The sequence below is a fragment of the Phyllostomus hastatus genome, unplaced genomic scaffold (assembly GCF_019186645.2).
Source record: "Phyllostomus hastatus isolate PE091 unplaced genomic scaffold, TTU_PhHast_1.1 phas_contig_29, whole genome shotgun sequence".
NCBI classification, from domain to species: Eukaryota; Metazoa; Chordata; class Mammalia; order Chiroptera; family Phyllostomidae; genus Phyllostomus; species Phyllostomus hastatus.
The window spans coordinates 20,606,156-20,617,496 of record NW_025333835.1 but is presented as its reverse complement, the minus strand read 5'-3'; the positions used below and the strand labels follow the sequence as shown (position 1 = coordinate 20,617,496).

Sequence of the window (11,341 nt, the reverse complement as noted above, 5' to 3'; positions counted from 1 at the left end):
TGATGAAAACTTGAAGAAATTAAAGGAGCATGCCATCTCTTATCAGAGTAAAAGATTTTCAGGCAGAGATTACAAGGCAAACTCTCAGAGACAGAAGCCACCCTAACACGGCTGATGAATCAACAAGAGGCCAATGTAACAATGGCAGAAAAAGTAAGAGGGCAGTGGGCTGGATAGATTACATGGTTACCCAGGGGCGGCTGGATAGAGGACATAACAAGTAACTGCTTTATTTTTCATCCCAAGAGTGATGGGTTTTAAGTCCAGGGGTGATACATTGTACCTTTCTTTTAAAAATAATAGTTCCATTGTGTAAAATATAATTATTAGGCCTCAGCTAGGTTCTTGATATGACTAGAATACATATTTCTGTATTCCATTTGTTATCTAATTTTCCTTGAAAATTCTTTCATAAACTTTTTCCTCTCCTGCAAACTCTAGCACCTTCTTCATCATCATTATTCACAGTAATAATTCCACTCACTATCAGATTTAAACACTGAGACCTTCTTAGGAGAATTTGGGCACACCACAGTTACCACCCATTTACCTGTATCTGTGATCATAAATTCTGCCAGTTTTTCTGTTATTCTGTATTAATCGTCCAAACTAACAAAAGCCAAACTTTCTACCAGTGTTCTAATGATGCCTTTACTTTTGGTATACTCAAAAATTGTGCTTCAGAAATTCCTCATTCTTTCTTTGGCATCAAAATTTTTCTCTCCATTGGGTAATTTTCACTATTATGTCAATCAATATGAGGATATTTTCCTCATCCTTATAGATTTATCACAATCTTGATTCCTCTTCTTTTTGAAGCCACTACTCTAAATCTCTGTTTTTCTTGATTGTAAAATTAAAAGAAATGGTTTCACTGATTACTTTATATTTATTTCTCTCCAGTTTACGTTTGAACCCATTCCAAATAAGTGTCTCCATATCACTAATAAATAATGGGGGTTTGGTACAGCAGTGGAGGTCATTAATATTGTCAAATTCTTCATGTAGTTCGACAGTAAAGGTGATGGAATTGGGATTTTAATAATGCAAAGACTCAAGAAGGCTGGATGCTGCTAAAACTCAAGCCTGTGCACTCCTGATGTCTGCATCTTTTCCCCTGAAGCCTTTCTCTGAAGAACAGTTACAGTGCCCTGAGAGCAGGCAGTCAACATCCAATTCTTCTTCTTCTTCTTTTTTTTTTTTTTACAATTCAAAATATATCACATAAGGAAAAGTTAAAGTGATCATCAAATCCAAAAGATAAACTTGAGCAATTACAAAGCTCTTCAATGACAGAAATATATCTATTAATCAAGAAGGGTACCTCTCAACAATGACCTCTGGTATTAGAAATATTTATAACAGTCAGGAAGATAAGGAAGATAATGTCAAATGTTTTAGGAAACAAAATATGCATCAGGAAGTGAAATAAGAGGGGAGATTGTAGATGATAGCAGGTATACAGAAAAGGGGCCAGGGCACTTTCTGAGCTGAGCAGATACATCCTGCGACAAGGAAGGTTTGTAGTGATAACCTCAGGTGATAGGAGAGGCATTGCTCTGCAGTGAATACAACTTTCATAGTCTAGAACGATTTCTGAAATGGGATAATTTTCTTAATATTCATTCGATAGAATAAATGACTATCTCCTGTTCTTCAACATCTAAATAAAGTAAGCACTGGATTTTATCCTCCTTTTCCTTGCTGTTTTATAATTCTCCATAACACATACCATATCCTGAGTTATTTTTCATCTTAAGTTGCACTGTTTACTTATTTTTGGAAAGTGTTTCTTGCATGTCCTTTATGTGGAAACTCCAGAGGGAAGCTTCAGGTGAAACGGGGCTCCAGCAGAACCCCAGTCTTGGCTCCGGTCTTCACTGGGTACATGTTCTCTGCCTCTTAGAGACCGACAGCTCAGATCCTCCACCTGGGACTCCTGATCATTGTCGGCTCAGATCTGGATATGAGGTTTTCAAGTTGTCCTGGGTCAGAATCAGAGCAGAATCTGCATTGCCTTGTGGGCTCCTGTTTGGAAATGATTTCATAGTTCTGGGGAGTGTTGACTGTGCTGCTGTCTGAGGTAGAAAACCCTGAGTGTTTGCTGGGTTCACTTGGCTTACTCTTCACTTCAGTGCCATTTAACTGGGCTTTTTGGATTTTTTCCAGCCTTTCTTCTATGGCCTCTGGTTCTCCCTCCAGCTGCTGGGTTTCCTCCTTCACTTCCATGAGGTAATCTGTGACTGACCGTCAGGGCTGCAGTCCCTTCTCCAAGTGGGTATACATTCCACTCCAATGTTTACATTGAATACATGAAGCTGTATAGTGCTGCACAGAGACAAAAGTTTCTCTGGGTATGACCATGATCATCTCTAAAGGGAGTATTCATGTGGTCACTCAATTCTTCTGCAGGTGAGCCCATAAAGAGTATGTTCTTTCTTGAATTTTGAATTCTCATATTTCCTTTTCACTGTTACATAGAAAGTTTCCAAACTATCAGGAATAAATGTGATGTTGAATGTGAATCAGAAACTGCTCATTGACCTCAAATACACAGGGAAATTATTCCATTAACTGCCAGGCACACTCAATAAACTGGTCAATAACTGGAGAGATTCTTTTGAATCACATCTAGGTTGCCATATCTGTGATTACACTTATGACCAAAGGAATTCCAGTCCTTTTCAATTAATACCACAAAGCCATTCAGAGCCCAGTCGTGCAAATCCAGCAGGAGGCTGGCCATTGAGCACACCTGTGCAGTCCTGCCCCAACCATGGAAACAGTGAACAAGTACACTTGCCTCTTCCTCTGCAAAGGCCTTGGCAATGAAGGTGCCTGCATCCTCAATGGCCTTAATGTGCCTTAACCAATCAGAGCTCTCCAGATCCCACAGAAAATCACTCTTGGAGGGAGACTTAAGTTCACATACTTTCAGCATTTTCTGCAGATGTTTTCTAACTGGACAAACTGTAGCTTGATGTTGGAATAATTGTCTTCATTCTCATAGCCTTTCCCAGAAGCATGGTTTGCCATGGTGTTAAGTTTAGGCTGAATGTCTATGACTTAAATGAAGTTGCTTCCTGAAATGGCTTTCCTGACAGTCTGGAGCATCTGCTAGTCTTCCAAGCACAGGGCACTGAAGCCGGACAGGGGCTGGCTGCTCTGGCAGATGGAGGCTAGTTTATTTTTTTAGTGCAATCCTGAGAAAGTGCAGGAAATCACCGTCTGCTCTGGAATCTGGAACTCTTTGCTATGATCTGTGCTGTGGCCTATCTGGGAATGTACAGTTTTGTAGGGTAAGAATCACAAACTCCACAATCTCTATTGGCATCACTGAACCGCCAATAATCATTAGGGAGGCCCATGCCTTTGTATTCTTCACTGAGATTGATCAGTATCCAGTCTCGTTCTCTTCTTTATTCTGATTGGGGTTGAATTAAAGGCAGCATTACTCCTCATATTTGGTCTTGCAAAGCATATCAGAGAGATGTACCCATCATGGCAGTTTCTCTCCAGTTGTATGATGAGTTGTTCCAGCTGAAAGTTCTGGCAATGCATAAGCAGGTAGCATCCATTATCAGTTGCTACCTGTTTTAAGATGGCAGAAATATGGCTAGGAAGAACTCTAGTTTCTTTTGTTGTGTCCGGTGCATTTCCCACAAATATGACATGAGTAGCCATAAAATACAAAGCACCTAGGGCTGATTTTTCTGAAGACATTCCACCTACAAAGGTGGCATGTTCCCCCTTGGGCTTACAGATGTGCTCCATGGCAGGCCCATGCCTGCAAGGTTGTGGCGGTGATCTGGACTCATGTACCTACCCACATGTACAGTGCAGCGGGTGGGCCGCCTCATTCAAATCTTGCTGGAGACATTTTGCAAATATCCTCAATTCCCTCTTTTATAAGTGTGGTAACTCTGGAGTGTATTTTCTGCTCCCTCCTCCTAGGTTTCTCTGCAGAGATAGTTCCACCTGCTGAAAGCTGGCTTTCAAACTCACATTTTATTTGCCACCTTCCTTCAGGGGTGTCCAACCTTTTTGTGTTAGGCCGCATTCATTGCAACCCCTGCAGGATTGTGTTACTTCCTCACACGTTGCCAGCGATCGGTATGCATTCTAAATGAGTTCTTGCTCACAAATCCTTGTCTCATGGTCTGTTTCTGGAAAAACACACACAAAGACCTATGGTATTCTTAGGTTTCAAGAACTAGAGTCAGCTGGAAAGAGAGTGTCCTAAAAATTAGTTTACTAGCATGAGCAGAAATAAAACAAATGAAATGTTACATAAAAATTCCTTCATGTTCTGGCAGCTAAAGGATATATATTGTACAATATTTTTCTATGCTGTAAACATTATGGTTTACAGCAAAAGGGGATAAGCATTAGACCCTGAGGGAGCCCCCATGGAGGTCCCTGGGGTGGGAAGGATCATTTGAATTTCTGTGATGGGTAGGACAGCAATATCTCCAGTACTTTCAGTGTAGAAGCAGTCAACTTAACTGCACAATGCTGCAGCCAGAGCACGCTGTATGGAGCACCACGAGATTAAACAAAATCAGAGAAGCACAGGGAAAACCTTGCCAAACGTTTGAAATGGTGTGCTTATTGTGAGAGCGTAGCCTGGCAGCATTCATCAACAGCTCCAGATCTTACATGGGGAATCTATTTCTTCAACCTCAGCTGTCACTGCCTGCTCAGCCACTTCCCTGCTGCTATCAACTCTCACTTTTTTTAGACATCTAGAGTGGCAAGTGAAAAAACAATGTGATTTAGATTTTTCAATAAAATAAGACAAGCTCAATGCATTGAACTAGCAGCTTTGCTTCCAAAGAAATTTTTGCCACTAGATTTGGGTACAGAACTAAGCTCATAATAAAACTGGTGGGGAAAAGACACAAAGTATTTCTAATGTGGTAACACACACACACACATTCAAAACGAGCTGTGTTACCAGTCATTAAATTCACTTTTCATATCTAGAGAAATTAGGTAGTAATGCTTGATCTTTGGTATTTGATTACCACCCATGTAACTTTATGGCAATTGCACTGAAGTTTTAATATAAAGACATCTGTATCATAATCTGAAAGAGGGTATGGATAATAACAAACAATACGTAAATATTTATAGATTTTGCTTTGCCAGTTTTAATAAAATAAAAATATGAATAAACTCATACTTGGTACTTCAGATTACATCTGATTGGAAACATAAGCTATGTTAATAAAAGTGTGAAAGAAAGAGATCAATATAAGCTTATCCTGTGCAAAAGCTCTGGATAAACAGAGGATATTTTTTCCAAAGTCATGTGTGTTGATCCTTCAAAATTGAAATATGTGGCAAACATAAGCAAATTATACAGAAAGGAATTTATGAATATATAAATCTACAACAAATCTTAAAATATAATTTTTTAGTTAAAATGTGTCTTGAAAATTGCCAATTTATTATTTGAATAAGGAATAAAGGATGTTCAAAGGGAGCTCAGACATGTATTGTATTAGGAAAAAAAACATGTTAAAGTAATTAAAGTATCAGCAGTTCTCCAAATAGCAAACGTTTCATGTGAAAATTCAGAAACATATTAATTGTAACATGTTGAAAAGAAAAAACTAGTTATAATATATGTAAGTTTACTTAACCAAGGTTTTCAAAAGTGGTAAGAAAAATAACAAAAACAGTCCAAATGTTGTATTGTTCTTATCAAAATGAGTAGTATCAACTCTCTCCTCTCTCAATCCCTCCCTGCTGCTTTCCCCCTTTCCTTCCTTCCTTTCTTGCCTATAACATACCATTCTAAAATTAGGTGATTTCAAGAGTGGGCACCAGTGATCTGTAATTATTTTGAGTGTCTGTTCACTGACACTAATCGATACTCCATGTGATTCCCTTATAGTAAAATGTCAATACTAGTTCCTGCTTATAAACAGAAAAGCTGGGCTACTTCATAAGAGCTGTAGTTTTTTTCTGGGAAATCTCCTTAGTGATGTCATGCTATTCAATACATAAGCTAATTTAATATGATAGAGCTGATCGACAAGTACATGGGTGAGAACACTTCCCAGTGTATCCACTACACTCAGCAGAAGCTTTTGCACACCTATGAGCCCTCAACACATCCACTGGATGAATAAGTGAGTGGTTGTGGAAATAAATCCAGAGAACTCACTGACTTGCTGTTCCATCGGGGTATGCAGTAACATCAGTTTTCTCTTCAAAGAAAGCTGAGGATATTTGGAGATCATGTCTGTTTTATTGTTTCCCATAATTTGTTTGTTTGGATCTTTCTATTTAAGATCATGGCTAAATCTATTTCATCCCAAATAAACTGAATAAATAAAATTATCTAGGGCCCAACTAATTATCATGTTTTTCAGAACCACTTTCAATCTAGCATTATACTAGAATACCCAATTCTACCACCACAGGGACTGCTGGAGACGTGCTGTCCCTACCAGTAAATTATCCCCTTGTGCATGGTGTTGTCAAAGCCTAACAATGACTATGCATGGAATGAGTCATCCACACTTTGTTTCATGACCTTTGGCTTGCAGTTGAAATATTTCTGTAGGATTCTATATCAAAATGGGTGTTAATTCTTTTTATGTCAGCATCTATTCAACACCCATTCTTATCATGGAAAAATGCATACATATATGTGAGTGTGTATCTCAACACTATTTTTCAAATAACAGCACACACAAAGTATCCACTCTCAATATCCACTGGGCTATAAAATTCAGTTAGTTATGTGTTATTAACAATTTTTTAAAAAGTAGAAATAAATACCTTCTTAATTTATTCTGCAAAATATTTCATGCATAGTCAGTCATGAAAACTATTTACCACCTATAGAAAATAAATGCCAAAAGTGCATCTGTCAAAGAAGATAATTAAAGCACAAATTGAGCAAGTAAATGTTATTCTTTTTAAACTTAAATATGAAAAAATAAAACAAGACACATACATACAAAAACTATTTCCACAGACCCTAACTGCAGTAGATCTGTATTGTTAAATATTTCTTAAGCAATTTTTTTTCTTTTTTTTTCTTAAAGAAAGCCAGTGCCCATAACCATTGCACTTTCTTTTTTTTTAAGATTTTATTTGTTTATTTTTAGAGAGGGAAGGGAGGGAGAAAGAAAGAGAAAGAGAGAGAGAGAGAGAGAGAGAGAGAGAGAGAGAGAGAGAGAGAGAGAGAGAGAGAGAGAGAGAGTCATCAATGTGTGGTTGCTGGGGGCTGTGGCCTGCAACCCAGGCATGTGCCCTGACTGGGAATCAAACCAGCGATGCTTTGGTTCGCAGTCCGCGCTCAATCCAGTGAGCTACACCAGCCAGGGCAAATATTTCTTAAGCAATTTTTAATTGACAACATATGTTAAACATCACAGAGCAAAGTGTATGCAGCACTTTACATCTGTCAGAGCTTCTTACAGCTAATTTGTCTTGAGTATATTCTTTTATATTGGAATGTGCTTTGTTTTTGTGTCAGATGCCGACATTGGTTTTTGTGCCAAACAGCTAAATATAGCCATGGAGCCTATAAAGGGAGTGATTCTGTAATATCTTTTTTGTTATGTGATAATCCATAAACTGGCAGCTATTGGAATTGAGGATAAATCATTAATTTTACATAAGTACTCATTTGCTTACATTGAACCTAAATAAGAATTTAAATAAGATATTGGTAGACCATGATTGAAACCTATGTCAGCCATAAGGAAGAACTTGATAGGGAAAATTCTGTGCTTTGTGTTTTTTATCTCATTAATTTATAGCAAAAGGAGTTAAAATGTCCACTTTATGCCCCATATGTAATACTATTCACTCAGTAGATCCCCTAAAACAAATTATGAAAATTTTCATTAATTAACATTATACAAACCCATGAATTTATTAGTAATCAATATATCCTTTCCTTGTCTTCTTTTTCAGTTTAACCTCCAAACAATGAGATCCTTTTTTCCACAATTTTACACTCAGTAAAATTGAATGAAATGAAATAATTTAAACAGCGTTGAAGTCTTGATGAAAGGAACCATCCATTCCAGGTATACTACCCTGCCCAAAGGTGTTTTGTTTTTCCCCAGGTAAGAAACGTGTTGCTGACATCAATAGCCTAAAAGATTTTGTATTTCTTGTTCCTGAATTTCTAATTTGTCAGTCTGTTTCATCACTAGCGTGTTGTAGTTTCTTTCTAGGTCACCATAATTATTTCAAAATCATGTAAAATTATTGTGTGCCTCTCTCCCTCCCTCCGCTCTCTTTTTCTCTCTCTCATTATGCCAATTCAGCTACTATGAGCAACTGTGCAGTAGGTCCCTTCTGCATCTCATCTGTCTCACTCATGATTTCTCTCATCCTTGGTAAGGTATTCATTCCAGTGGTTATGTAGAACGCAACAACCTCAGCCATCTGGATGGCATATGGAGCAGAGTGAACAAGTGTTTTAATTCTGAAGAGCTGGTTTATAAGTAGTCAGTTTGTTTTAAGAATATTCACATTTTCATTAGAGTCAAAGGCAATGGGTATTATGGAGAAAATTGGAGATGAAGAAAGGTTAAAGTTTCCACAGATGCACACTCGCAGGATTAGAAAACAACAACACTGAGCTATGGATGAATACAGTGAGGGAAATATAAGAAAAGTAAAGAGGTAGAGGTATCGGTAAGATAAGTGAGTTCTACTTTTATAAGCATATGAAGAAAAAATGTATATCATAAATTTTCTAAAATAGATTTTGAACTTGACTGTATGATTTGGGATCATCTTTCATTTTAATATGTTTTTAATTGCCAATCAGTTAATTGTAGATTGGCACATAGAAGTCTAGATATTTGTTAATAGGGCACTGCTTGCTAGCTGAATGGAAATATATGAAGCATAGCATTTTCTTAATATTTAATTAGTATGTTTTAAATATTGGGTATCAGGATAGATTCTTTTTCTAAAAGATTGCCCCTTATTGTATATATTTCAATTGCTTTCAAATTATTTACAAATAAAATCTTAGTACTCATAATTGAGACAATGAAATGGAATAAACATTGCTAAGGGAGTCACTTAAAATAGAATCAGGAGGCTATTAATGAAGTGGGGCCTCTGCACATCTTGTACTGCAGTCTCCGAGCTATTTTATTAAGTTGCTAAACCTGTTGCTAAAGTCAGCTCAAGGCTGAGCCATGAACATCTTGGAACAACTGCTACATGGACACTTACGGACTTCCTCTTGTAGTTTTCATGTCCCTCATTTGCATGCTGGAAGTAATCAACCCTTGTAAACCTAGCTAGCAAGCCTTCATTTGCATAAAGAATTGCATTTTGTGTTTTTTGCCTTTATAAACCCTTCCTCTTTTTTGTTCTTTTCAGAGCTCATTTTGGGTTGCCACCTGAAAATGCATCTTCAGATTGCAATATTTTTTTGCTCAGATAAAATGTTTTCTGTTATTACAGTGTGAAAGTCTTTTTTGCTTAACAATCCTAAGTGACTCAAAAACTAAATATTAGTTTTCTCATCTTTTAAAGTAAAACTGTTAATTTAATTGAGTTCTGAAACTGAAGTTCAGACCATGCAGAAATTTCATGTATCTTCTCTTTGTATTACAAGAAAAAAGAAAATTATTTGATCTGATCATTCAAATTTCCTTTCTTTGGAACTGACTGTGTATGTCCCCACTATACTATTATCTCTACAATCTTATATAGTGGGAAAAGCCCTAAAAAGGAATAAAATAGCATATTTTATAACAACCTAACATTTTTTCACAGAAATATTCAGCGCAATGAGCAATCTATAAGGAACATTAGCATCCACAATAATAGGGTTAAACTGGATTAAACTTGTTTTGAAATATTCTACACTTTTGGAAAACAATGTACTACAGCACCATGCAGTATGGGGCAATGTAGGTTTACAGTTGTGACTATTCAAAGCACAGGGTTTATTCTTGTATTGTTATTCATTCATTATTATATTATTTTCTGCATGAACAACTGTTAACCAGCTTTTGTCCCATTCTATATTTCAAAAGTAGTATACCATTGCATGATTGAAAAATTCAATTTCAACTTGAAATTCAACTTCAACTTGAAATTCTACTTCAATATGAAGTGAAATAACTATTCTTTCCATTAGGCTTTTTTCAGCTTTCCTGAGAAACAGAACAATTTAGGATAGGCTTTTGTTTTAGCACACATATTAAACTACAGAAAAGTGAAACAGGCATATGTCATGGATTTAAATGTCCAGGAAGAGGAGTGGAAACTTTGCTATGGAAGAAACAGAAGAGCTACTAAATAAAGCTTTAGCACTGAGGGCTATTCTGAGCAGAGAAAACTATCAAATAGGATAACTTCCCATCTAATAAAGCGAATCAGCTACTCTCTATGTCCAGCTGCCACCTTCTCTTAGCTACTGTCTCATCTCATTCTGTCTTTTGCTTATCATTTGTTCAGACACATTTTATTTTACACATGCGCAATACAAATGAATGGGAGCCATCTTAATGCTGTTGCCAGCATTGTGTAACATTTAAAAGAAACAGTATTTCAGTGTTAAGCATTTGAAATGCAATGCAGTGATTAAATATAGATTCCTTCCAGGAGATAAATAAGGCATTTAAAAATAGGTCTTTTTCCCACCAACAGTTTGCTAGGGTTCTCTTTTCTCTACATTCTCACTAGCACTTGTTTGTTGGTTTATTAAAGATGGCCATTCTAACAGGTGTGGGGTGATATCTCATTGTCGTTTTAATTTGCATCTCTCTGATGGCCAGTGATGCTGAGCATCCTTTCATGTCTCTGCAACCTCTGTATGTCCTCCTTGGAGAAGTGCCTATTCAGTTCCTTTGCCCATTTTTAAATTGGATTGTTTGTCTTCCTGATGTTGAGTCCTATGAGTTCTTGATATATTTTGGAGCAGCAACTGTGGAAAACAGTATGGAATTTCCTCAAAAAAACTAAAAGTAGAACTGCCTTTTGACCCAGCAATTCCACTGCTGGGATTACACCCTAAAAATACTGAAACACCAATTCAAAGGAACGTATGCACCCTTATGTTCATAGCAATGTTATTTAAAATAGCAAAGTGCTAGTCTACAGCCTTACCACCCTGAACACACCCGATCTCATCTAAAATAGCTGAGCACTAAAAGCAGCTTAAGTGCCCGTGAGTGGATCAAAAAACTGTGGTACATTTACATAATGGAATACTGTGCAGCAGAAAGAAGGAATTCCTACCTCTTGGGAAAGCATGGATGCATAGAACTGAAGAATATTTTGTTTAGTGAAATAAGCCAGGCAGTGAAAGACAAATTCCATATGACCTCACCTATAA

The 11,341-nt window shown here is 37.0% G+C and overlaps 1 pseudogene; it reads right to left on the bottom strand.

The window, feature by feature from the left end:
* Nucleotides 1-1,804: 1,804 nt before the first annotated feature.
* On the bottom strand, nucleotides 1,805-3,774 carry LOC123818709 (annotated as a pseudogene).
* Nucleotides 3,775-11,341: the final 7,567 nt, after the last annotated feature.